The following is a 26,244-nucleotide window of genomic DNA, read 5'->3' on the forward strand; positions in this document are numbered from 1 at the left end:
GGTCTATCGTGCTCATTCCACGGTGAAGCGAGGGTGGTACAAATTATCTGATATCAAATTATGGACGCTACACAAAAATAACGGTACTAAAAATTGACATATTCACATTAATACTTTTCCTTGTAGTATTAGCGTATTAGCACATCTGCAACGCGAAATTCCCCCCCAATCAATCAATTTACATCTCCAACACCCTACAAGTTGTTGCTGTTAATTAGATTCTCTGCTCGCTGCTATTGTGCCGCCTACAATTGTTATTAGCTTGCATTCGCTGTTCTCTATTGCCACTTCATCAGCCGTGTTTGGTCGTGTTCGCAGTTATTAGTGCGGTCAGCCAGTCGATGCCACTCGCTTAATAGCCATTGAATGTCATCACTGCAATTGTAAGCCACCACAAAATCAACGCCAATGCATTAAGTACACTAATACTTGCTCACACATGTGCATTACCCTATAAGTCCCCTTGTGCGACTACCACCCAGTAGTAAGAAAAATCAATCATTGACGTAAACAAAGGTTGTGTTTTTACTTAAAAATACTATTGAAAGCGAATACATCTAAGGCCCGACTGTGGAGAATTTCTCGAGTTAAGAAACACTTGAGGACCCTTTATCATGTAAAAAATACCCCTATAGAATATTTAAGATTACCAACCTCGAAATTCGTGTATGGTGGAAGACTACACTTGTTGAAGGCTACACAAAATTGTAGAGTTTAACGGGCTGCTCTCATCAGTATTTGTGGTGAACTACAAACCCCTGAACCCCTTGCTACGTACAGTACCGGTGGACACAGCCGCTATGAAGCCGCGATAGCTGTCTTCAATTGAGAGAATCTGGGTGCCTCCATGACTGCGAGCCCGGGCATTTTGAAATCCTCATTGTCATTTCTCTACTCACATACCAGCGAAAAAAGTATGGAAAAGAAGGGCTCGCTGGAGGAGAAAAGCGGTGAGCTTTTTTATAGATAGATCAAAGTTTACGGGGAGAATCAAAGCTTACTTTGTGGATAAGTACACTGTCGGAAACCAATCAACTCCAGTTTTCAGATTCCAGACCGCAGCAGCGTCTTCCAAGCGGAAGTGGCTGCTATAAAGATAGTAGTAAATACCTATCTACACTTAGTAGTGCAGTCATTTTAGCCTTGAGTTCGCTGACTGTGCGCTCAAGACTAGTGAAGGGTTGTCTAGACTCCTTATCACAAGCATCAAGCTTTTTTATGGTGAAACTAGTTTGGGTGCCTGGACCTTGCGCTATTGCAGGAAACTGTAAGGTTGTTTAGATTGCTAGGAAGGTACTTAGGTCTTAATAACTGCGGAATGGGAACGAGTAAGAGCTCTGTTGCTTTCTTCTGGTTTACTACTAAACTGTTGGGCCACAGATCTGCTCAGAAAGAGTTCGTCAGCTGTGCAGTTGCAAAGCCTTTTTGACCTTCGCTTTCAGCAAGGTGCACCTTTCAAAGGTTGTAGGAGCTCTTACTGGACACTGTCCGATCGGAATTCATGCAGTAAGTTTGATCTTCTTACTGGATGCCAGCTGCAGCATCAGCTTTTTGCCTATAAGATTGAATATAACAGTCTAAGTCTGATCTCGCCGCCATGATGAGGAATTGACCATCTATTCCAACCTAATTGTCATACCTATACAATCTGATTAAATTTAAGTCGAACTTGAACTGCGAAAACTGAAACGGTATAAATATTTGTGCTACATTGGTACAAAAATTTTATTTTCAAGTGAAATTTCATCTTACTGTGCTTGGCAGCTGACTGTTTATTAGCAGCGAGTTTCCTTAAAATTTTGTATTTACAATGGAATCATGGAATCATCGAAAATGTTGCAGCAAATTTTTGGGAAGTGTACTTTTTGACGAACACAAGTATTCGAGTGGCACAAAGCATTCAATGAGGGTCGTGAAATCATCGAAAACTTTCCTCATGCGATCCGTCCAATCAATAATGACGATAACATTAACAAAAAAGTATGAGAAGCAATGCTCGAAAATCGTCGTGTTGTCATCAGAGAGCTAGTAGAGGATCTCCACATCTATGGAACGACTCAAGACATCCCGGTTAATGTTTATACCCAAAACGTGTGAATGCTAGACTCCATCAATTAAAGCTCTGAATCTTTTGCAAAAATCATTTCAAGTAGAGGTCCTTGGCAACGTAGCTGATGGCTCTACATTCAACAACCGCATCATTATTGATGACGAGACGTGGACCGAAAATGAGCCAAAACCGAAAAGGCCAAACTTAGTTGAATACAGTGAATGTCATCCCAGCCGATGCTTATATCTCAAAAAGTGTATGAAAAACTGCATTAAGCTTTGGCATACTTGTAGGAGTCTATTTAGAGAGCGATAATAAAGATTTGTATTTGAATATAATTTTTTTGTCAGTCCGGTTCAATTTTGATTCGATACGATTTTGGTTGATAATTGCAAGATTATACAATATTAGCCTCATTGTTACATAACAGAGGGATTTCATAACAACAATGAACAAACTACTGTTCATTATCCACAGTCATTTCAAAACCCACTCCTACTCTAAACGTGAGCCAAATAAGACCCATTGCTTTAATTGCCTTACTCACTATAATATCCTTTAAATATCTTTCAGCGAAATTACAGACAATCGTCATTATGTGTTTCCCTCCCATCACGTCCACTCCTAACTCATACATGCTATGTATGATTTGACCGCCTCATCACTAATGTATGGAAGATCTACTTCGGTTTGAGAGGATTAAGGATTTGATACACTGAACACAAGGCGAAGCTCATTCATAAATGCTTAGCTGGCTAAATAGCTAATCAAGAGCTAAACGATTGCCGCTGGCCCTACTTAATACTACAAGTTGCATTCTCAACTCTTCTTGCCACAATTCAATTATACACTCGCTTTCGATTTCGCGTTGTCTCGCTGCCGCGCCGATTCCTTCGAGTTTCTATGCCAATTATAACGATTAAAGCAGCGCGTTTTGCACTAATTAAACTCGACGCATTTACAGTTATACATACTTAGCTGTTAATTGGAAATACTGCGGGCGTGGAGTTGAGGTTGTTGTTGAATGTATTAAATAATGCGCGATATTTAGTTGGCCGAGACCACAAAACATTGCCACAAATTAATTAAGAATAGCAGAGTGAAGTGAATGAAGATTAATGAAGGGTGATAAAGATGAATGGATGTAAATGAAGATGCGGTTAAGTTGCATGAAATTAGTTGAAATCAAACTTAAACCATATATTAGGTAAGGATAAAACTTTTGTGATATAAACAACCTCACTCTTCCATATTTCACATATTTTCGCCATAATCAACAACAATTTGCTGCTGCTGATATGACACAATGTCACTTTGATAAGAGTGCCGTTAAGTCCCTAACAATACTGTACTAATGGCTAATGCTTTTTTAATATAAAATATAAGATTTATAGTGTGTAATATATTATTTATTTGACGCAAACTAGCAAACGAAAATCGCTTGCAGCACAAAATGTACCTGCTTATCTACATCTCAGCCATAGCTATATTAAATCTTCAGCGCATCTTGCCTCTCAACAGATTTGTGTATATGGCTGCAACAACAAAGCTAGCCGTATTAACAAGTCAATCCTTTCGCCATACTCATGCGGGGCAATAAACCTAACTGCGCTGGAAGAAACGAAAGGATGAGGGAGGGATAAATAGGCAGTGAATTGTTGCACCAAGTAGGCTGGGGATACGACAAAGGTTCGTCATGCAAATATTTTTCAGAATGGATAGAACTTATGCCCTCACGAGGATGGAATTGTAAGTATAGAATCGAAAGTGATTTGAAACGTACGTGCATAGAGAAAATCAAGCAAAGCTAGAACCAAAATATTAACAGAACACTTCAATATATTGAAGTTTTCCCTTACAAGGATAGAGTCGTAAGATTAACTAGATCGAAAACCATATAAAACCGTTCCCAAACATATCTAGAACCTAGAACCTAAATATTTGTTTAACCCGTCAATATAGTTTTCTTTTACAAGGATCGAGTCGTTAGACAACTAGATCCAAAAACGATTTGAAAGGTATGATTACAGAAAAAACTTGAACCTTAATATTCGTTAAGCATTTCCTTTACCTTAAACCTTTTTTGTGAGTAATTGAAATATCTACTTTTGAGTAAAAATCAGGTGGAATAAAATCAGAATCACTAAAGCCAAACAGTCTGAAAATCGAGTTTTTTGCGTTGCAGATAATTTTCCCCCCTGTCATAAAGACTACGAAGGAACGTCTACCGAGCACTTTCTTGAATCATCCACACTTCCATGCTAAATTTGCTTTGAAGACTGCAGAAAATTAGTAGAATCTGAGAAATAAAATCAAGACTCTAGATCGGTTAATTATATGCGAACATTGAAACAAACGAAAGCAAGGTTCCCAGTTTATTTTGCGACGTAGCCCGAACCCTATATTTAATGCAGACGGATATATGAGCTTTTCTTCACGGAAAGCACAGAAAGCCTTGTAGTAACGGGTGATTTTTTTGAGGTTAGGATTTTCATGCATTAGTATTTGACAGATCACGTGGGATTTCAGACATGGTGTCAAAGAGAAAGATGCTCAGTATGCTTTGACATTTCATCATGAATAGACTTACTAACGAGCAACGCTTGCAAATCATTGAATTTTATTACCAAAATCAGTGTTCGGTTCGAAATTTTTTTATCGACAAATTTTGTTCAGCGATGAGGCTCATTTCTGGTTGAATGGCTACGTAAATAAGCAAAATTGCCGCATTTGGGGTGAAGAGCAACCAGAAGCCGTTCAAGAACTGCCCATGCATCCCGAAAAATGCACTGTTTGGTGTGGTTTGTACGCTGGTGGAATCATTGGACCGTATTTTTTCAAAGATGCTGTTGGACGCAACGTTACGGTGAATGGCGATCGCTATCGTTCGATGCTAACAAACTTTTTGTTGCCAAAAATGGAAGAACTGAACTTGGTTGACATGTGGTTTCAACAAGATGGCGCTACATGCCACACAGCTCGCGATTCTATGGCCATTTTGAGGAAAAACTTCGGACAACAATTCATCTCAAGAAATGGACCCGTAAGTTGGCCACCAAGATCATGCGATTTAACGCCTTTAGACTATTTTTTGTGGGGCTACGTCAAGTCTAAAGTCTACAGAAATAAGCCAGCAACTATTCCAGCTTTGGAAGACAACATTTCCGAAGAAATTCGGGCTATTCCGGCCGAAATGCTCGAAAAAGTTGCCCAAAATTGGACTTTCCGAATGGACCACCTAAGACGCAGCCGCGGTCAACATTTAAATGAAATTATCTTCAAAAAGTAAATGTCATGAACCAATCTAACGTTTCAAATAAAGAACCGATGAGATTTTGCAAATTTTATGCGTTTTTTTTTTTTTAAAAAGTTATCAAGCTCTTAAAAAATCACCCTTTAGTATTCTATAAAAAATGTACGGAAGAATCCGTAATCGCATATAAATCAGAATCTATTACTATTATGGAGGTTCGATGTTGGAAAAGAACCTTGCAAAGGCAGCTCATAACCTCCTTTTCTATAACATACTGGTAAGTTTCTTGATAGTTTTTATCTTCCGAACGAACTTCCGAATAAGTGTCATTCGTAAATTTAGGTATAAAGTCAGGTCTGACAAAGTCAGAGGCATGTCTCCAAGCCCATAGATTTCCGAAAAAGGTGCAGTATTCCAAGTTTACAAAAAAACATAGGCTAGATCGGCAGATTTGAGATGAAGAGACATTGTTCCAAGTTTTCAAACAAGAACATATGGTATGGATGGTCCCGATTGATAGATTTCAGATGAAAGAACAATGTTCCTAGTTTACAAAAATAAATATTTCCGATCAATAGATTTCAAATGTAGAAGAAGTGTCCAAGTTTCCAAAACACATAGTCCCGATCGATAACTTTCAGATGAAAGAGCAGTTTTCCAAGTTTACTACTACAAAAGACTTAGTCCCGGTCGATAGACTTCAGATGAAGGAGCAATGTTTCTAGTTAAAAAAAAAGCCCCGATCGAAAGATTTCAAATGAAAAAGAAGTGTCCAAGTTTCCAAAACACATAGTCCCGATCGACAGATTTCAAATTAAGAAACAATGTCCTAAGTTTACAAAAAAGACAAAATCACAATCGACTGATTTCAGTTGAGGGAATAGTTTTTCAAGTATTCTCAAGAGACTCCTTTTCCTACCAGAAAGCTGGTAATAAAGTTACGTCTAAAATTTATAAATGAATAATCTCCAAAAGCGAACCTCAGTCAGCCTCCACCTAAAGACATAGCAGACACCCTCAAATGCAGCAGACACTAGCTGTACCAATGTAGACTATAGACTTTGCACCAAACTACAATAACAGCGTAAAAGTAGTAAGGAAGCAGTAAGCAAGATGGGAAAAGAAGCCAAGAAGTAAGAGCGGCGAAAGATGTTAAGCCATCGAACGTTTGAGTTGAGTCGCTGTAAGATTTTTGCGCTCAACTTAAAGTCACAACGAACAAAAGAATTTTTTGTGCTACAAAATAGGCACTACTAAGCCGACACTTCCCCGCACAGTCTCACCAGAGTAGCGTATCTACTAAGCGAAAATCCTTTCATTCAACGATTGCTAAATGCGGCACATTGCCTCGGTTGCTTCGGACAGTTGAGTAGCAAGAGGCACATCATCATTATGGAATTTGTACTTGAGTGCTATTCTTCCCCTCCATTTGCTACGCAGCGGCTGTACGGGTATTACGAAATTTGTTGCGAAGGCAGAAAATGAAGAACGGAATACAAATATTTCGCTCGGCTACTTTTTCTTAGCCATTTTTCTTAATTTCTCTAAAGCGAAGCCTTGCAGAAAGCAAAATACAATTCGTGCACACTAACCGACACACACGAACACGCAATTCCTACGAAGGACTTCGGAAGTGTTTTCTGATGAAGCTGATGTGGGTAGGGAGAATGAGTTATTGGAAAATAAAGTGTTTAACACCAAAGCAAATGAATTGCAAATCTTTTGAAATTACCGAAAGTAGAAAAATCAAGCAAAAAAGGATACAATAACGAAAAGTGAAAGCAAAAAAGGAATAGAAACAAAAATCAGAAAAGTACAAAAGGGCACAAGCAAGTAGTTTACAACAAATCCGAAAGTGTTCGAAAAAAATCTGTGCGCTTTATTTATTGAGTATCCAAGCAATTGAAAATTAGAAACTCGCACAATGAATGAAAAGGAAAACGAAAAAAAATCACAGTAATAAATGTGCAAAGGATATAGGCAAGGAGGAGAAGTGGGAAGTATAAAGGTCAACAATTTGCCAAGCTTACAATATCCTTTACCCACCAGGCTACCACTTCAAACCCGAAAAAGCGTTAATGTAAACATAACTTCGGTTCGTGCAAGAAAAATAACCAAAAAACACCAGGGCACAAACGCAAAACTCAAAGGCACAGCCAGCAGAAATTGGTGTGTAAGAAACATCATTTTTCTTCTTTCGACAAAAACTCTCCGAAGTACTCAGAAAGTAGCATGTGTAGGTGCGAGTTTGAAATTGATGCGAAAAAATTGTGGAAATGTATGTTAAGATGTTGTTAAGAAAATATATGCGTTCCAGTTTGTTACAGCTGCAGCAAAGGCAATAAATTATCAGTTGCAGCACAGCCGTGTGTTCAACGGAGAAGTGCAGATTGTGGATATGCAGGTTGAAAGCTTTGAACTAAGGTGCACACTCATTGTAAGGCGTTCAGGAGAATGCACCGCATATGATATATATACAGGTATATATAGTAAGTTAAGCTGTTCAATAGCAATTAACCGATTTTTTACCATAAAAAGTGACGATAATAAAGCATGAATAAATTGTTTTACTCGAGTTCAATTTACAGTTAATCAAGGGATCAATTTTTCCACTCCAGCCCAATCAACAGTTATCTACAGACGACGATGTGTACAATTTATCAAACTCATAGCATGAAAAGCGATGATTTGATAAAATTTCTATTTTATTTGTGGCTTAGCGTTACCCTGATATATCAATCAGTCAATTTCAATTTGCGCAAGCTAGCCGCTTCTGTGCGAATGTTTCCTTTATTCAGGATAGCTCAGAATTAATAGTTTGATCGTAGTAGAGCAACTCATGGTAGCAAGCCGGGATTGACGGTCAGGAAGGTTTTGCTGTATGTTTGGTGGGATTGGAAGGGAATCATCCACTATGGGCTGCTCCCATCTACTGCGAACAACTGGACCGCTTGAAGCAGGCGATCGATCAGAAGTGTCCAGAATTAGCCAACAAAAAGGGTGTAGTGTTCTACTAGGTCAACGCCAGACCACACACTTCGTTGATGACTCATCAGATAAAACCTCCCACCCGAGCTCCCGTGCATGTGAGGTTTTATCGCATCCACCATATAGCTCGGACATAGCGCCAAGTGATTACCACCTGTTTCTGTTCATGGCGAACGCCCTTGTTTGTGTAAAGTTGAACTCAAAAGAGGCTTGTGAAAATTGATTTCCGAGTTCTACACAAAGAAGGAGGGGGCTTCTACAAGGGTGGTATTATGAAGTTGCTGTCTAGATGGAAATAGATTATCGAACGAAACGGCGCATATTTCAACTAAATTCACTTTGAAATCCAATCGACAGTCATCCGAATTGACTGCACATGATCAAACCGCTCTGAAGCGTGCAAAAGCGTACGAGTACGCGGGAAAGTTATGACGTCTGTATTTTCGGTTGCGCATGACACAACTTTTATTACATAGGGGTTGCACCGTTCGAAGGCAGAAATCGGCGAAAAATGGCCGCATTTCAAGAAAAATAAACTGCTCTTTCACCAAGACAATACACCGTGCCACGAGTCAGTGAAACTCTTGGAAAATATCCATGAATTGGGCTTCAAATTGCATCCACATCCACCGTATTCTCCATATCTAGCCGCCAGCGACTATTTCCTGTTCTCAGATCTCAAAAGAATGGGCGCTGGGAATAAAGTGTCGTCGAATGAAGAGGTGATCGCTGTAACTGAGACCTATTTTGAAGCAAAGGACAAATAATAATATCATACAAATGATATCCAAAAGTTGGAGTTGGAGTCGCTACAATCAGTGCATCATCCATGAAGGGAACTATGTTGAATAAAAAAAATGAATTTTGCCAAAAAATGTGTTTGCAATGGTAGCCGGAGACTTTTGACCTGTCATATTTAGTTTTAAAATTATTTTGTGTGTGCTATAAGTTAAAACATTACCTATTCGTGGTCTTAATTAAATTCCCTTTGAAATCAACAATAAATTTTCAACCAAATTTTTTTCAAAAAATTCCCTTATTTGTTTACGAACTCACCTTACTGCGATAATTTACTTAGAATAATCAGTCTTACCTGAAAGCAAACAAATATAAACAAAAAAAATCAATTATTTATGGTAATTAAAGAAAAATTTTTAAAAAATTAATATAAAAATTTGCGCTAACTAAAAACTTTTTCAATTAATCATAAACAAATTTTTTATTCAATTTTTTTTTACTTTTCTGCACTTTTGAAGCAATCAAGAGCATTTGACTGGAATTAATTATTTGACTGATTACTGTTTTCAACTGAATAAATGTGAAAACACATACATACATACTACATTGACTGTAACACACTCGCGTTGCATTGATTGAACGTGGCAAAAAGCAAGCGAGAAGCTGTTCAAGCTTAAAGTTGAGTTAAACAAGCACTTTTCGCTACGAAAAATTCCGAGCTGCACTTAGCATATCCGGCGCTTTAAATCATAAAATACAAATTACCAAAGCAGGCAGCAAATGGTCACAGACAACGTCGGACCTTAATCGACACACATACACACGCACACTGAGAAAGAAACAGTGAGCCACAGTAGGCATCAACGCATAGGCCATAACATAAGCGATATTGGTGAGGCAGCAGAAAGTAGCAATAGTGTGGCAACGTTACAAAAACAAAACCAACAGTAGGCTAGATTTATTTATATGTTTATGGGTGTATATAAAAAATCGTAAATTTCCCAGCGGCATAAAGCTGGGTATGCGCGTGGAGCAGCGGTGCAAAAGCGTAAAATTCTTTTTCCACACGTTTGTTGCCGTTTTTGAGTTGCAAGCTTCGCATTCCCACACACACACACATACATGTAAACATTCCAGCGCAAACCTACTTGTATTTAAATGCAGAAAGTGCGACTGTTGTATATAAATTATTATTATTTTTTATTTTTGCGCCGAAACGCAGATGAGTTGAATATTTTGCAGACGTCGCTTGCCGCATTTTTGCTTGTTGCATAAGGTAACACGCGAATGCTGGCGCAACTGTGCCTTTTACAGCCAACACACTGCTGATGTGTACCCATCGTGCTAGCTGAAGGTAGCGAGGCGTGTGACGGCAGACACTACGCAGTTGCGCTAGTGCAACACAGTCGACAGACACGTGTGGGTGTAATGACAATTCGGGGGCGTTCGGTGAAGTGGAGCGTGAAGTGCATATAAAATAATAAATTTATGTTGTTGTTGGCATATAAAGTTTTATACTCAGTGGCAGAAGTGTAGGCAGGCACAATTTTGTGATTTTTCGTTATATTGAATTTTTTTGGCGCGGCGTATGAGTAATTTTTAGGACAATGCAGGATTTACAGATATAAATGTCTGCTGTTCCATTTTAAAATTGAGGACATATTAATTAGCGTATTCTACAAATCCACGGTGTCTACGCCAGTTAAAGAAGAAGATTCTAAAAATATTTCAAGTGGAAAAAAAATAAATTGAATAAATTATAATATGAATTTTAATGGAAAGTATAAGTGTTACGTGAAAATACGAGTAACAAGAAACTTCGCCTGCATCGAAGCTTTAATACCATTCGCAGATGCATTTCTTATAACACAAAAGCACAAAAAAATGTTTTATCTTGATTTTGATCGGTCAGTTTATATGGCAGCTATATACTATAGTGGTCCGATCCTAACAATTTGTTTGGAGAACGTACATGCGGCTTGAGAAATAAGCCATGCCAAATTCCGTGAAGAAATCTCGTCACATAAAAAAGTTTTCCATACAATAACTTCATTTTGACAGGTCAGATTATATGGCAGCTATATGCTATACTGATCCGATCCGAAAAATTTCTTCAGAGATTGCATCACTACCTTAGGCAATAAACCATGCCAAATTTCATAAAGATATCTTATCAAATAAAACAATTTTCCATACAAACACTTGATTCCGATCATTCAGTTCGTATGACAGCTATATTATATAGTGGTCCGATCTAAATAATATGTTTACAGATTGTAGTAAAGCCTTGAACAATGATCCATACCAAATTTCGTGAAGATACCATTTCAAATAAAAAATATTTCCATACAAGAATATGGGCATGAATTAACATGGATCAAAATTTCACTTATTGATCTTACATTGGGCTTTCATGAGTCTCAGATGAAGTTTTTGTTCGCCGAATATTAAATTTTATTTACTAATAGCTCGATTGCTTTCAATATAAAAGATGCTTTATTAATAATAATAAACTATTGGATAGTCGAAAAAGTAGTTTCGTATTTTGTTAATAGATGTCCTTGCAGTTATCTCCAGTGCTACCAATCACATCGTGTCAAACCATATAAAAACCATGAACTTATCGTTGAAAAAGTCGAATAAATTATGCAAAGATTGACCAGGACCGTCACATAAGCAGCTATGATAACGCTAAGGAACTTAACATATGTACATCTTCTTTCGGTTTTGAACCATTTAATTAGGGCTGGCTACAAAAGGAAGCTCGATGTTTGGGTACCACATGAATTATCTGTGAAAAATTCAATGGACGAAACGAATGATAACAGGAACTGAAAAGTGGATCAAATACGACAATAATGGTCCAAGCGTGGTGAAGCTCAAGAAATGGTTGCAAAGCCAGGATTGACGCTACGAACGATTATGCTGAGGTTTTGGTTAGATTGGAAAGGAATCATCCGTTATGAGCTGCTCCAGCCTGTTCGAACGATTGATTCTATATTTTACTGTCAACAACTGATGAGATTGAAGCAAGCAATCGAAAAAACGACCAGAACTGATCAACACAAAGAGCTTCGTCTTCCATCAGGACAATGCTAGACCACACACATCTTTGATGACTCGGCGAGACCAGGGAGAGCTTCGCTGGGAAGTTTTGATGCATTCACCATACAGCCCTGACTTTGCACCATCGAACTATCATTTATTTCGGTCAATGCAACCTCCCTTAGTGGAGTAAAGTTGGCTTCAATCAAGAGAAGCCTGTGAAAATTACTTCGCCGAGAAACCAGAAAGTTTTACACTGTTTGAATAATATCTCTAGCGGAAAAATGGCAAAACGTGGTCGACCAAAATGGTACATATTGGTTCATTAAAGTTCATTATAAATATAAAAAAATAGTTGAATTTTGATTAGACACGAAAACACTTATTCTACTATCTAATATTAAAGTTACACATCGTTCATATTTTATTTATATTCAAAAAATTTTTATTTATATTCAAAAAACTATAAAAAACCATAGATATCTTAACAATTGCGACTTTATTCTATTTTCGTCATTTAAGCGCTCACTTCCACATCGAAAAGGTCATATTATGAACCCTAACGTGCGTCTGTGAGACTTCAGCATTCATCATCATCTACTAATGCAGCCGTCAGCAAAATAAGTAAGCATGATTTGCCAAAAACAAATACAACAAGCACCGAGTAAATACACTATTTCACGAAGCAGACAGTCTAGCAAACAGACAGACAAACAAATTTTAAGAAAGTACCTGAGAAACTCCGAGTAGCGCCGGTAGTAAAAAGGTATGTACGTATAAAAAATTCAACGCGGGTAAGATGAGAAGACACAACTCCCAAGCAAGAAGGTGAGCATGAAAAATTACGAAGCTTAACATTTATGACAGACAGAACAGTTGTTGTTGTGGTTGTTTCTTTACTTTTGCGTGAAGTCAACTTCGAATGATGGACCACATAAATTTGCAAGCAAAACAGCGGCAACATAAGGAAATAGCAAAGGCGGAATGCGATAAAAAAAAGTCATAATCAAACGCTACATAGCAAGAATACACGTAATATAACTGTGTTTTATATCTATTTTTTAATAACTTTTTATTTTCATTTTTATGCAAGCGTATTTAGCTTTGAATGGTGCTGAATCAGCACAAAAAAAGCAGAGAAGACACCACAATAATACACAAAAGTCGAAGAAGTACAGAAGCCGCGTCAGACGAGAATATTTTATTCAAGGAACAATATGAAAGAGGAAAAAGTCAAGAATTTTATACACTAAAAAACTACGAAAGATGTAAGCAATATTCAGCATACGTGAGGTGAGTAAGCAGAAAATACGCCCACAAAGGTATGCAGCAACAGGAAAGGGTAAAAACAAGTGACAGTTAAATTGCGCAATTCATATTTATCATTTTGCGTAACTTTTCTATAAGCTTTTTTTTCCTTTTCTATGTGGCAAATATACCGGCAATGTGTTTGAGAAAGACGTTTTTCTTATACTGAGCCCGAGACAGTCGATTTGATAACGCTGCCTTATTATGCATGCAACTGCTAGATACTTTTAAGCAAAGTAAGTAAAAATCAATGTAAAGAACGAATTTACTGTCAATTATAGTTGCGGTTTTGCAAGGATAGTTTATTTTGGTAAGTTTTATATTAAACAAGAATTCTTATTTCGAGAAGAAGTGGCATCATAGACTTAGTTGAGTTATCTACTTCTATTTAAGTAAAATTAAGGGGATTAAAATAATTAATGAATAAAATTTGATCAAGTTTTCCACGGACTGGCCTATTGCACTTGCCTACCAAACCAAACGATAAAAAATCCTTAGAACTAGAAAAATTTAACAACGAAATTGCTTGAAATTCTGTGTTTTCAATAAATTACGAAATTGTTGAAAATCCTGCACCGAAACAGCGCTTACAAATCGTTATGTTGCCATCAGAAAAATAGCAGAGGATCTTAACTTCTATTGTGGATCCATTTAACACATTTTGGTTAGTGTTTTGGGTATGAAATCGGGCCAAATTGGGAAGGTGATTTTTCAAACGATGAAGCGATTAATACGTCCAAATAACATACCACGTAGTTACATATGTATATCGACCCGACAACATGAAACATCGACTATATTTTGAGAAACAAAAAAAAAAACGACAATGTATGATATACATATTTATACACCCCCGTATTCCATTTGAAGATGTGATAAGTATGTGGTACACAAGACCAGAAACCCAAGTGGTATATAGTATGTAAGCAGTTTTTAAGATATTATCACGAAGGCTTTTCAAACATATCATTAACTGGATATGTACTTGAACTTCAATAAAGACATGACATTTAAGCACCGTCTGATCTTCTAGATACAGATTATCTATCCTGTAGTAAAAAATACGTTTCATCGAAGCTAATCACACTGATCTAATACAAACCTAGTTTTTCTCCGAAGGCTTTTATAGCTAAATATTACTTTCAAAATAATCCAGCAATCCAATATTTCAATCAGAATTATCACTTCGTACATTAGTACTTGATTCCAGCACAGGAAAATTCATCCAGCTACTTGGCTGTCTCCGGATCGAAAAGCTTCCTACCAGATCGATCATGTTGTTATAGACGGAAGACACGTTTCCAGTGTTTTAGACGTGAGTACCCTTCGAGGTCCTTACTTTGAGTCGGACCATATCTCGTTGCAGCCAAGATGCGCACCCGTCTCTGTGCAGCAAAAATGCCAACCAACGTCAACAAACATAAGGAAATTTCGACGTCGACAAGCTGCAATAACAACAGACAGGCGAACGGTTTTCTACTCGACTTACACTCCTGCTCATGAGAGCACTCGTTAACAACTCGGTACGAGGTAAATGTGGGACGGTAAAGTCCTTACTTACAGAAGCAAACGGAAGTATTGGTTTCCGGAAAAGGCAAAAGAACTGTTGGTACAATGAGAATTGCCATGTCGCAGTGGAGAGAAAACAGACTACCTACCTCGCAACGTTACAATCGACCACAACATGTGCGGGAGGGGGTACCTCGAAAATTCTACGAAAAAATGCGGCGACTAACAGAAGGTGTCAAGACCGGAGCATAAACTTGTGGAACCCCCAGAGGTAAGCTAGTGACTAATGCCCAGAGCGTACTTAAATTATGGAGGGAACACGATGGAACAGACCCTCCATTGCCCGACCATGAAGGAGTTCGACTAGCCATTACCAGTTCGACTTGACATTAGTCTGAAGAACAACAAGCGGCGGAGGCCGATGGAATGCCGGCCGAGCTATTCAAACACGGCGGCGAAGAACTGATAAGGAGCATGCATCTGCTTCTTTGTAAAATATAGTCGGACGAAAGAATGCCCAAACATTAGAATTTAAGTGTGCTCTGTTCAATCCACAAAAAAAGAGACCCCACAATCTGCGCCAACTACCGTGGGATAAGTCTCCTAAACATCGAATATAAGGTTCTATTGTGCGTATTGTGTGAAAGATTAAAGCCCACCGTCGACAAACTGATTGGACCTTATAAGTGTGGCTTTAGACCTGGAAAATCAAGAACTGAACGGATATTCACCATGCGCCAAGTCTTGTAAAATACCCGTGAAAAAATGAGGGGCACACACCACCTCTTCATCGATTTCAAGGCTGCTTTTCACAGAACGAAAGGAAGCTGCTTTTAAGCCGCTATTTCCGGATTTGGTATCCTCTCAAAACTAGTACAGCTGTGTAAACTGCCGTTGAGCAATACCAAAAGCTCCGTCAAGATCGGGCAGGATCTCTGCAAGCCGTTCGATACCAAACTATGTTTCAGACAAGGCAACTCCCTTTTGTGCGACTTCTTCAATATACTCTTGGAGAAAATAATTCCAGTTGCAGTTTTAAATAGGGAAGATACAATCTTCTACAAGAATTTACAGCTGCTGGCGTACGTCGATGACATCTATATCATTGGTCATAATAACCGCGTTAGTTGGACAAAGAAGCGAAGCAAATGGGTCTCGTAGTGAACGAGGATAAAACGAAATATATTGCGACTTGGCTCACACGTCGCTGTTGACAGTCACAATTTCGAAGTCGTAGATGATTTCGTCTATTTTGGAACCAGAATTACCATCAACAACAATGTCAGCCACGAAATCAAACGCAGAATAACTCTTGCCCGCAGGTGCTACATCGGATTGAATAGGCAATTGAGAAGTTACATAAGTCCTCTCTCAATGAACAACAGCGGCTACGGTGGCTAGGTCATGTCGTCCGTATGGATAAAAATACTCCAAATCTGGAAGTATTCGACGCAGTACCCTTAGAGAGACGCAGAGAAAGAGGAAGACCTTCACTCCTTTCACTCCTGTCTGCTCTTGAAATCTCCAATTGGTGCCGACAGGCGGGCTGCTGTAAACTATAATCACAACGTGGTATCTACGCGTATAAAGAAGAAGTATGTATAAGAAAATTCACTTAAGCCACCAGACCACCAATTTCTCACATTGAATTCCTCAAGTTATTAGCTGTGTCACAAATTAAAACCGAAACCCAAAACTCTGCAGAAACTTACATATCTCAAACTTAATTAATTTTCGCAATATTTCATGGAGCGTCACACCAAAAAGCACCTGTGAAATATTTCACCCTTCTTTCTTAAAGAACACCGCTTGCTATAAAGCAAATTGACATGATCGCTGGCGAGGCATGCAAGAACACACGACTTTCAATTGAAAAGAATACGCTGCGCGTACGCTTACCTGCACCGGGTGCTTCGAAAACTTCTGCAGACCGACAGATTTATAATTTATTTATAATGCGTTCAAAGTGGAGTTGCGGCAAACATGCTTGAAAGAGAGTAGAAGTATGGGGGGCTCATAGCATAAAAGCTAAGAAAACAAGCTGAAGAGGGATAGTAACTGTTGCATCCCCTAAAAATGGCAGGTAAGTACGCGTAAAAGAATGGTATTACGTATTCACTTAAGTATGTAGGACTGTATGTGTGCGGGTGTGTGTGTGAACATGCTCAGAATTTATGTGGATTTAATCTATTTGCAGAGAAATGCGCTCGAAAATGCATACAACGCATAGCCATTTGAGAAGCGTAGCAAAATTGGGGGATAAAACAAGCAGCGGCAAACAACGCCGTGAGGTATTTGTGTGAAGAGGGGGTGAGGTTAGGTGAAACATGTTACGCGACACGTTACGTGCAGCGTGAAATGTACCGTGCGTACCGCACACATATCATTATTAATGCATTGCTCTCCATTGAATTATATATTTTCGCATTTGAGGTGGAGAATGCAAAGCCGTAAAGTGGCAGTGGCGTGGGGGTTACGCTGCCCCACAACACGCCCACGGGGTCAACACATACGCAATCATCATTTACGGCAAACGAAAAGGACGTATTACGTAGCCATATACATACATACATACATGTAGTATATGGGAAAAGGGGTGCTTCTGAAGTGGCGTAAAAATGCGAAAATGTTAAGTTGGCTGCGCGCTGTGGGCCCTAAACCGTTAGTTGGGGTTCAGTAAACCCACTTATTTTCATTTTATTTATATTTTTGTTGTTATTGTTTTTCTCATATGCTGTTAGCTCCACGACGCACAAGTGCATCGATAACATGGAAAAGCAGTTGGAAAACGGTATAATCGTGTTAAGAGGACAATTGGATATTCATGACGGCAAACAACAAAAATACACACAACAAACAACTGGCCTCTACCCGTTGGCTATGTGGCCAACAAAGTACGCCAGCGCTACGGCACGAGCACAAATACGTTTGTGTTGTTGTTGTATAAAAGGGGATGTATGGCATAAACATTGGGGATAATGGACTGACTGCAGTTCGATATGGACAATATATGATTGGCGGGTCAGTTCATATGTTGAGTTGTAAATTCTATTCGTCGTAGGAGGAGTGGGTGTATGGGAGCGCTTCTACGCTTTGCATGCAATCCCTTTCCCATGTGGCAGTTGTGCGTAGTTTAGTTGCCAATTGATTGTTTTGAAAATGTGTTGGACAACGGACATTGAACACGAAATTGTTTGCGTCCACAGAAAGAGTAAAATAAAATACGCTTTTGTATTGTTCGATGATGATGACATGTGTGCAGCGCAAGATAGGAAAAATTGCTATCACACTTATTTACATTCAACTACAGGTGTGGACATATTAATGGAGACAATATAAACTAATTTATATAGAGAGTAACTCATTTAGAATCCATGATAACTTGGGCTCACATATCCTTCGGAGGTATGTTCGAGAAAAAAATGCCGCTAAAAAAGCGCCACGCCGCCACTGCGCCTCGGAGACTTGCGGCAGTGGCGCCGTGACGCATTCCTACCAGCATTTCCTTCTCGAACATACCACCAAAAGATATTCGGGTGGAGCGAAGTCGCTGGAGAAGAGGCGCAGTGACCATTTTCGCGGATTGATCGGAGCTCAAGGAGAAGGTTGGAGGAGGAATATTCGGTCGGGAGCTCGCAATTAACTCCTGTTTCTGACTGCCAGACCACGAATTAATGGAAGCTCAAGCGGAAAGTTGGAGCGAGAATCTTCTGTCGGGAGTTCTCAATTAATTCTTCTGACTGCCAGTCCATTGTAGCGTCTTTCATAAAGAAGGGAGGTATGCATCCAGTTCGATAGCAGAGCTGCGACAGACTTTGAGCTCAATGACAGTGAGAGTGCCTGTCTACAGCGGAATGGTCGGAATTTGTGAAGCCGATGAGCTCGCTAGCCCAAATCCTATTAAGATGGGAACGAGCGTGTGTTTCCGGTCTTCGTGCACAAAGGCGGATCTAAGCGCCTCGCGCGAGCTCAGTATGATTTGGTCAGCAACCAGCAGGCTTACAAAAGCCTTCTGCCAAAAGTGGAACGCAGAAGATCCATAGAGCCTAGCACTTAGCAAGGTTCTCTTGACCGCAAAGATAGGTGTCCTAACTGGACTTTGTCCTATTATCACCCACGCGGTGAGGCTAAAGATTTTAGAGGTTGCAACTTGCAACGACAGTCTTTTTGATCCGTACATAGGAGTTCTGGGTATCACAACGGATAAGCGACTCTAAAAGCTGAAGAGATTATCATGGGCCAAACTATCAACAAGGAATATTGTTTCAGCGCTATGCGTCATTTGCATCAACCAACTTCAACACGGAAATACACCATGACATGCTATATTGGTTCTTCGTGACTTTTTGCCAAAACCTCCACTCATGTCATGCCGTAATCACCGTATTCGCCTTAATTGGCTCCGTAGGACTTCTGACTATTCAATAAACTCAAAAAGCCAGCGCTTGAACTGAACACCCAAAGATCGTCATGCAACAATAAAATAGCTTAAGACAATCTGCATTTTTAAAGCTAAAAACTCCTAGGTGTTTCGACCATATCCGCGGAAACTCGGGATAATCAAGAAAGAAGTGCCGATTTGATTCAATGGCGATTTCTTCCCCACAACTTCGACAACTGCAATATTATTTTCTCCGCATGGACAGTCCTTGTCTCGAAAACTTTTAACTCCGACTCATTAGATGTTGTCATCGTCCATGCCCCTGCGCCATATAGCATGACAAGAATATTGAGGGACTTATAGAGTTTGGTCTTTGTTCTTCTTCTGTTGGCAAGAGTTATTCTGCATTGGATTACGAGGCTGACGTTGATGTTGGTGTTAATACTGCTTCCAAGATAGACGAAAGTATTTACGACTTCGAAGTTATATGTAACTGTCAACATGGACTAGGGAGCCAAGTCGCTAGTGCGACGGCTGTTTACTTGATGACAGAAGATATTTCGTCCCGCCCTCGTTCTCTACGAGACCCATTAGCTTCGCTTCCTTATCCCGTCTGGAGAAAGCAGAATTAACGACGAATTTGCGAAGATTATTATAGCTTCGGTTAAACCGAAGTTAACGTGCTTTCTTTATTTCTAATTTTATTAAAATCAATTCTAACAATATGTTTAACACTGTAGGCATAACAAATACAGTTCTTGTTTGAGTTTTCAAATAGAAAAGCAATCATTGCAATACACGCACATACAAATACCCCGTTACATATACTAAAATCAATCGTTTATTGTTTACCATTGGACATTTTCAATATCTCGCTTTAGAAAACAATAATTTAGTCCATGCATATATTTACAAAACGTTACAACAGAAAACGTTACACAGAAAAACGATTTTACAAAGGGAAACAGAATGATTTTCAAATTACCGCAAACGATAGTTAAAACTGTCACAAACTTAAACATTAACTTTGTCATACTGCTCCTAGCATATTACTGAGAAACCAAAAACACATTTCAAATTTGATGTTTAAATGGCAACACCAGAGGTACGCTCTCCTTAAAGCCATTAAAAATAAAATTGTTAAAATTGCATAGCTCACCCACCCACTGCCATTTCAAGTTGACTGCCAATTAGGGAGTACTTAATTTCAATTTCCCCATGCATTACTTTCACATGCAACCATGTGTGTACACACACGTATGGAAAACTCCCTGAACATTGTCTAGACGGGCTGCTCGCAAACGCAGCTAACTGAAAGCGTTAATGATGGCGTTGCGTTTGGTTGGTTGGCAGCTGGTGTTGGTGGTGAGTAGCCGTTGGTTTGTGGCAACAGCAAGAATGTGGGTTTTCGTAGAAGACAGGTGTGTGCAAAACAAAAAGATTGAAAATAAAAGTGAGCAAAAAACGTATGCATACCCGGTGTTTTATTCGAGCAGATAAGGAGCCATTAATTAAGAGAAAAATATTTATTGCCCAAGCAAGCAGGAACAACATATGTACCCAGGATGTGTTAAAGCAGTGCAGGGTAGATTTCAGTGGATTCTTTATGTACATACAGGTAACAGTTAAAGAGATCGTAATGATATATAAAATTAATTTTAGTGGATTTTGGAACTTTCGTAATTGAAGAAGACCAGAAAACCAAAATTAAGGAGTAGATGAAATGGATTGAAAACGTACTAAAGAACTTAACGCCTTCGAAGAAGAGAAAAAATGAGTCACAACAACAAGATAACTCTTTCTGAGTATATGCTACCACCAATAAGTATACTTTGATTTTATAACTTCAGATATTGAGTGAAGAAGGAAGGCCATGTGAGGCATAGGATGTTCATTTAGATATCATCAAATTTGACCCGGACAGGTACATTTAAATTACGCTCGTAAACCGAATTGATAAAAGACAATAAACAATCGAAAAAGTAAAAGGATCAGGTGTTGATAATTGGCGTTTTGGCACCAGAGACATAGCAGAGCGTCTCAACATCTCTTATGGATCGACTCAGTACATTTCGTTTGATGTTTTGGGTATGAAGGGTATCCATGCTATACTCGTACCAAACAACCTGAATCTTTTGAAAAAACTTTGTTAAGTAGAGATCGCAAAAGAGACAAAGTAGCTGAAACTCAACATTCATCACACGCAACATTGCTGGAGCCAAAATGTAGGATTATGAATATGTCGTCGAAGCTGTCCAACAATCTAGCGGATGCAGTCCAAAAAAACGTCGAAATCGAAAAAAAACAAAATTCTCTGAAAACTAAAGGCCCACCCAGCCGAAACTTGTGTGTATGAAAAGTTGTATTAAACGCTGTCAAGCTTACTTTGGCTCATGAGCTTAATCTTAAAGCGATAATAATCAATAGAAACAGATCAGAGTTGAATAAAATCGTAAAACCAATCGGATGCATAATAAATAATAATGGAAATTTTAATTTTTACTCTCTCTTCCTCTTTATTTATATCTATCTCCCACATGTTCTATATATCTTTCTCAGGCTATTTTTCTCTTTTCCTCTTGATATATCCATCTCTCTACGTCGCTCTCTTTCTCATTATTCAACGCCCTCTCCCTCTTTTTCTCTCTCTCGTCTTCTCTTTTTTCATCTTCCTCATTTTATCCCTTTCCCTCTGCCACGTTGTTGTAGCGATACTGAAGTAATTGGAAGGAATGCTGCTGGCTTGGCAATCGTTGACCAGATAAAAATCCGCGTCCATTCCGATTACGTAGAGCTCTCCGTCTTCTTCTTAAAGCCAACGAATTTCTCTCGATCTACCTATATCTTTAGCTCTATTTGCCTCATTTTCTCTATTTACCCCTCTCTTTATCTAGCATTCTTTCCCTCTTTCTCTTTACCTATCAACTTCTGTTTTTCTTTCGGCCCATCTCTATATCTTTCTCAATATCATCTCTCCTTTTCAATCTCTAATTATCTATCTATCTTTTTTCTTTTTTTTTATTCATCCTTTTTTCTCTCACTCTCCTTCTTTATCTTTCGATCTATATGTTTTTCTCTATACCTAGGTATCTCTTTCTCTTCCTATCTATCTATATCTTCGTCTCGTTGTCGTTCTATCTACTTCTCTGGCTCTTTCTCAGCTATTATATTTTCTCAGTCCCGACTCTCAGCGGACTACAACTAAGCGATATTTTTGGTCATATTGAGACCAAATGAATATATGCTTTAAACTCCGAATAGCTTCCAACTTAAATTCAAAGACTCAAACTTTTCTATTGAAAAATATCTAGTTTCTAACAGAACACCGTACACTCCTTGCAGACCATACTCCTTTCAAAACATACCAAACGAACTAATTAAAATCTTAATTATCAACGAAAATCGAGGTAATAAAAATGTGGCGACTGGCAACCGACCTGCTTTCCGCTCGGCCAATATTTGTCCACCATCAACGAGACGCACACATACACACATGCTATCTATTGTAGGTGATTTGGCAACCATGAAATATGTCACAGCCAATTCGTGGGGGGTGCCAAAAGCAAACAATAGCCAAATGCATAGCGGTAACCGAGACCAGTAAATGAGAAAAATTACATAGGCAAAGGGGTACACATTGCAGCCTGTGTTTGGGTGGGTGTCTGCACGCACTGATTACAAACCACCGCAACCAGCAATACAGAGCGCAAATCCCATATGAGCTGGAGTTTAGGCGAAAGGGAGAGTGTGTGAAAATGAGGCTTAGTTGGCGGTGGCGACAGACAGACGGACAGACAAGAGACTTGCAATTGCATATTGCAGCAACCGCACTCGTATGCGGTGCACCACTAAATGTGCATGTGCCCCGCTCTTCTCCGTCACCTAGCCGCATTAACAGCAGGAAACTGTTAAGCTGCCCAGCTCAACCGAATTGCAGCAGAGCAAGCAGCACAGCAGCCAGCAGCTGGGGAGCATGTAAGTGAGATACGGTGTCATGTAAAGGTAGGATGAGGAAGAGGAGCAGGAGTAGGAGTAGGTATGGGGTGTAGAGAGCAGGCATGTGTTGTAAACTAAAGCGGCACAAATTCGAAATTGATTTTTTTCCTTCACGCCAGAAGGGCGCGCGGAAGGAGCAATCAAGCATAAAACCGCTAATGATGATGTTGTTGTGGCTGCAACCAAAGCTGTTGTTGTGGTGTGGCCGCACATGCGGCGTTTTGGTAGGTAAGTAAGTCGTCTGACAAATGCAGGCAAGTGCTCTAAGTTCGTGTATATGTGGATTTACTTCGTTGCCGATGATTGCTACCAGCTGGTTCCATAAATGCTTGCAACATTACAAATATGTATGTCTGTGAGAGTGTAATAGGTAGCACCAAATGACTGCGAAACGACAAATTGCCGACAAGCGCGAGTCACATACAGATATGCGATCATTTCTATATACAGGGTTTGTCCGGAAAGTAATAGGACTGAGTCGATTTAAAAAAATTTATTGAACCAATCGTTACAATTCTTTAAAAACTTTCAAAATAGGCTCCTTCTGCGTCGATGCAGCGCTGCCAGCGCGATTTCCAAGCATTGAAGGCGTCACGGAAGGCATTCTCCGGAATAGCCTTGAGAGCCGAGGTGCATGCTGCTTGGATCCCCTCTGTCGTCTCAAAATGCTTGCCTTTCATCGGCCTTTTCAGGCAAGGAAACGGAAAAAAGTCGGGAGAAGTCACATCTGGGCTGTAGGTAGCTGTTCACAAGAAAGGCGGTGTGAGCCGGGGCGTTGTCGTGGTGCAACTTCCAATCGGCTGCGATGTCTTGTCGGACCCAATTGACCCTTCGTTTGAGTCTCTTGAGGACTTTCACGTAAAACTTGGCGTTGACAGTTTGGCCAGGCGGAACAAATTGATGATGTCTTTGATGTCAAAAAGACATTAAGCATCGTTTTCACTTTGGATTTGCTCATTCTTCCGATCTTTATCAGCGACCTCTTCCCGACCCTCCAAAAAGGCCTGGTTCCATCGAAAATACTTCTTACTAAAGCAATAGCTGTGTAAGCCTGCTTGATCATATCAAACATCTCTGTCGCAGATCTAACGAGTTTCACGCAGAACTTAATCGCGCACTTCTGCTCTAACGAACGGCTTGCACCACTCACCGAAACACGTCGCACTAAAATGTGTGTCCTGACTCTCCAGGTGCTCGAAGACTACTGACCAGCCGCTCGTTCGTTAGCTAGGAACGTCTTCTACCGAATCCAGTCTGTGCGCGCACGTTCCGAAGTACAGACGCGACTGAAGAAAATCAGTCCTATTACTTTCCGGAAAAACCCTGTATATATGAGTACTCTCCTTCACCGCGCAAATTTTCTTCCTTTCATTTATTTATTTTTCATAAAATTAATGTTTACGCGTGCAAAATATTTTCAACCATTTTTCTTCAAATGCAATTAGTCAAGTGCAACAGACGACGCGAAAAAAACAACCGCTAAAGTCTGCAGACTCTCGCGGTGCGCTACTTACAACGTATTCATTCAAAATTCTTCTTTTTTATTTTATTTCATTCCTTTTGTTTTAAATTTTCTGGCACTTTGGTAATTCAATATATTTCCTTTTATCCTTTCAAATGGCTTCTGCAGCCGATTGGCGACTGCCGTTTGCCGTTTGCCGCTTTTACAGTTGTTTCTCCATTACCAGCTGTCAATATGAATTTTTCAGCAGCAAGGAACTTTGGCCTCGAGCTTGAATATTTCCAAATGTCTCCCCGCTTTTCGTTCGTTATTTAAAATGACATTCGTTTTAAATGTGCGAGTGGAAACAATATGGCTTTCAGCGCTTCGGAGATCCATGGTGTGTTTTTATATGGGGTAAGTGAGCGTTGTGTACCCTCCCACCTTGTAAAATTTGTTTGAATTATTGATTTTTACTTTGGGTTTATTTTTAGCATGGTTTTTCTCTTTCGCAGCCAAAGCTGACAGTAGTTAATAAGCTTTAAAGTGGAATATAAAGCTGCTCTTTCGGGTGAATACAAAAATAGAAATGGTAAAAATGTGAAAAATATGTTGCCAAATATAATTATGGAAATGTAACGGTATTCAGATAAGCTGCTTTAACTATAGGAGGCTCGGTGGGCTTTTAATGCACGAAGCTAAGACTAAATTTGAAATTTCGGCTAATAATATAGTGACTGGTTCAGATAAGGAACTTGACGGGGTTTCCCCGATATGCCGTTTTCATAGTCGCTAAAGAAAATTTTGTAATGTCTTCTTAGATACATTTGTCAGGTCTTATGGAAGGATTAAGATATTTGATAATAATTTCGATCTCTGAGTGTAATTTTTTTCACTTAAAACGACTTTTTCTGATGGGCCGCCATTTTGTGAATGTAGTATTATATGTAAATGTAGTATTCTATAGTAATAATTTTTTTGTACTGTCAATTTGACATAATTTTAAGCAGTAAAATCTTCCTCCTAAAAATCATCTACATGAACAGTGGAATCCAAAATTCTTGAAAATTAATCGCCGATTATTAAAGTACATGAATTCTGTGAAGGTTCGCAAAAAGAACATTTTTTCATGACTAACCTCTAATCCTAGGATACACTTCTATTTCTCTCCAGCGACCGTTCTTTTGAGCTCTGATAACAACCAGGAGTCGCTGGTGATCTGTTTCTATGTGTACCCGGGTCTACGTAACCGGTAAATACCCGAAATTTTATCCTACCAAGTACGGTTAATTCGGTAGTATACCTCCATATTAATTCAGGGATGTTTTCTACCGCTAAAAAAACAACATAGCCGGATACAGAGACAGAGAATCCGTTGGATGCGTAAGCAATTCGTTTTTCATGAAAATAAACTGGATCTATACATTTCTATATCTTTCCGGTGACTGTTCTTTTGAGCTCTGATAACAAACAAGAGTCACTTAGGGACAGACCCGGATTTTTATTTTACTAAGTACTATCAATTCGATAGCATC

General features: G+C 39.2%; 1 protein-coding gene across 2 annotated transcripts in view; it reads right to left on the reverse strand.

Moving 5' to 3' along the window:
• The window catches only part of LOC105225332 (stathmin), a 221,960-nt gene that overhangs the window by 162,255 nt on the left and 33,461 nt on the right, over nt 1–26,244 (reverse strand). The gene's annotated exons all lie outside the window — the stretch shown is intronic.

This window comes from Bactrocera dorsalis, chromosome 1 (genome assembly GCF_023373825.1).
Source record: "Bactrocera dorsalis isolate Fly_Bdor chromosome 1, ASM2337382v1, whole genome shotgun sequence".
In the NCBI taxonomy this organism is placed as follows: Eukaryota; Metazoa; Arthropoda; class Insecta; order Diptera; family Tephritidae; genus Bactrocera; species Bactrocera dorsalis.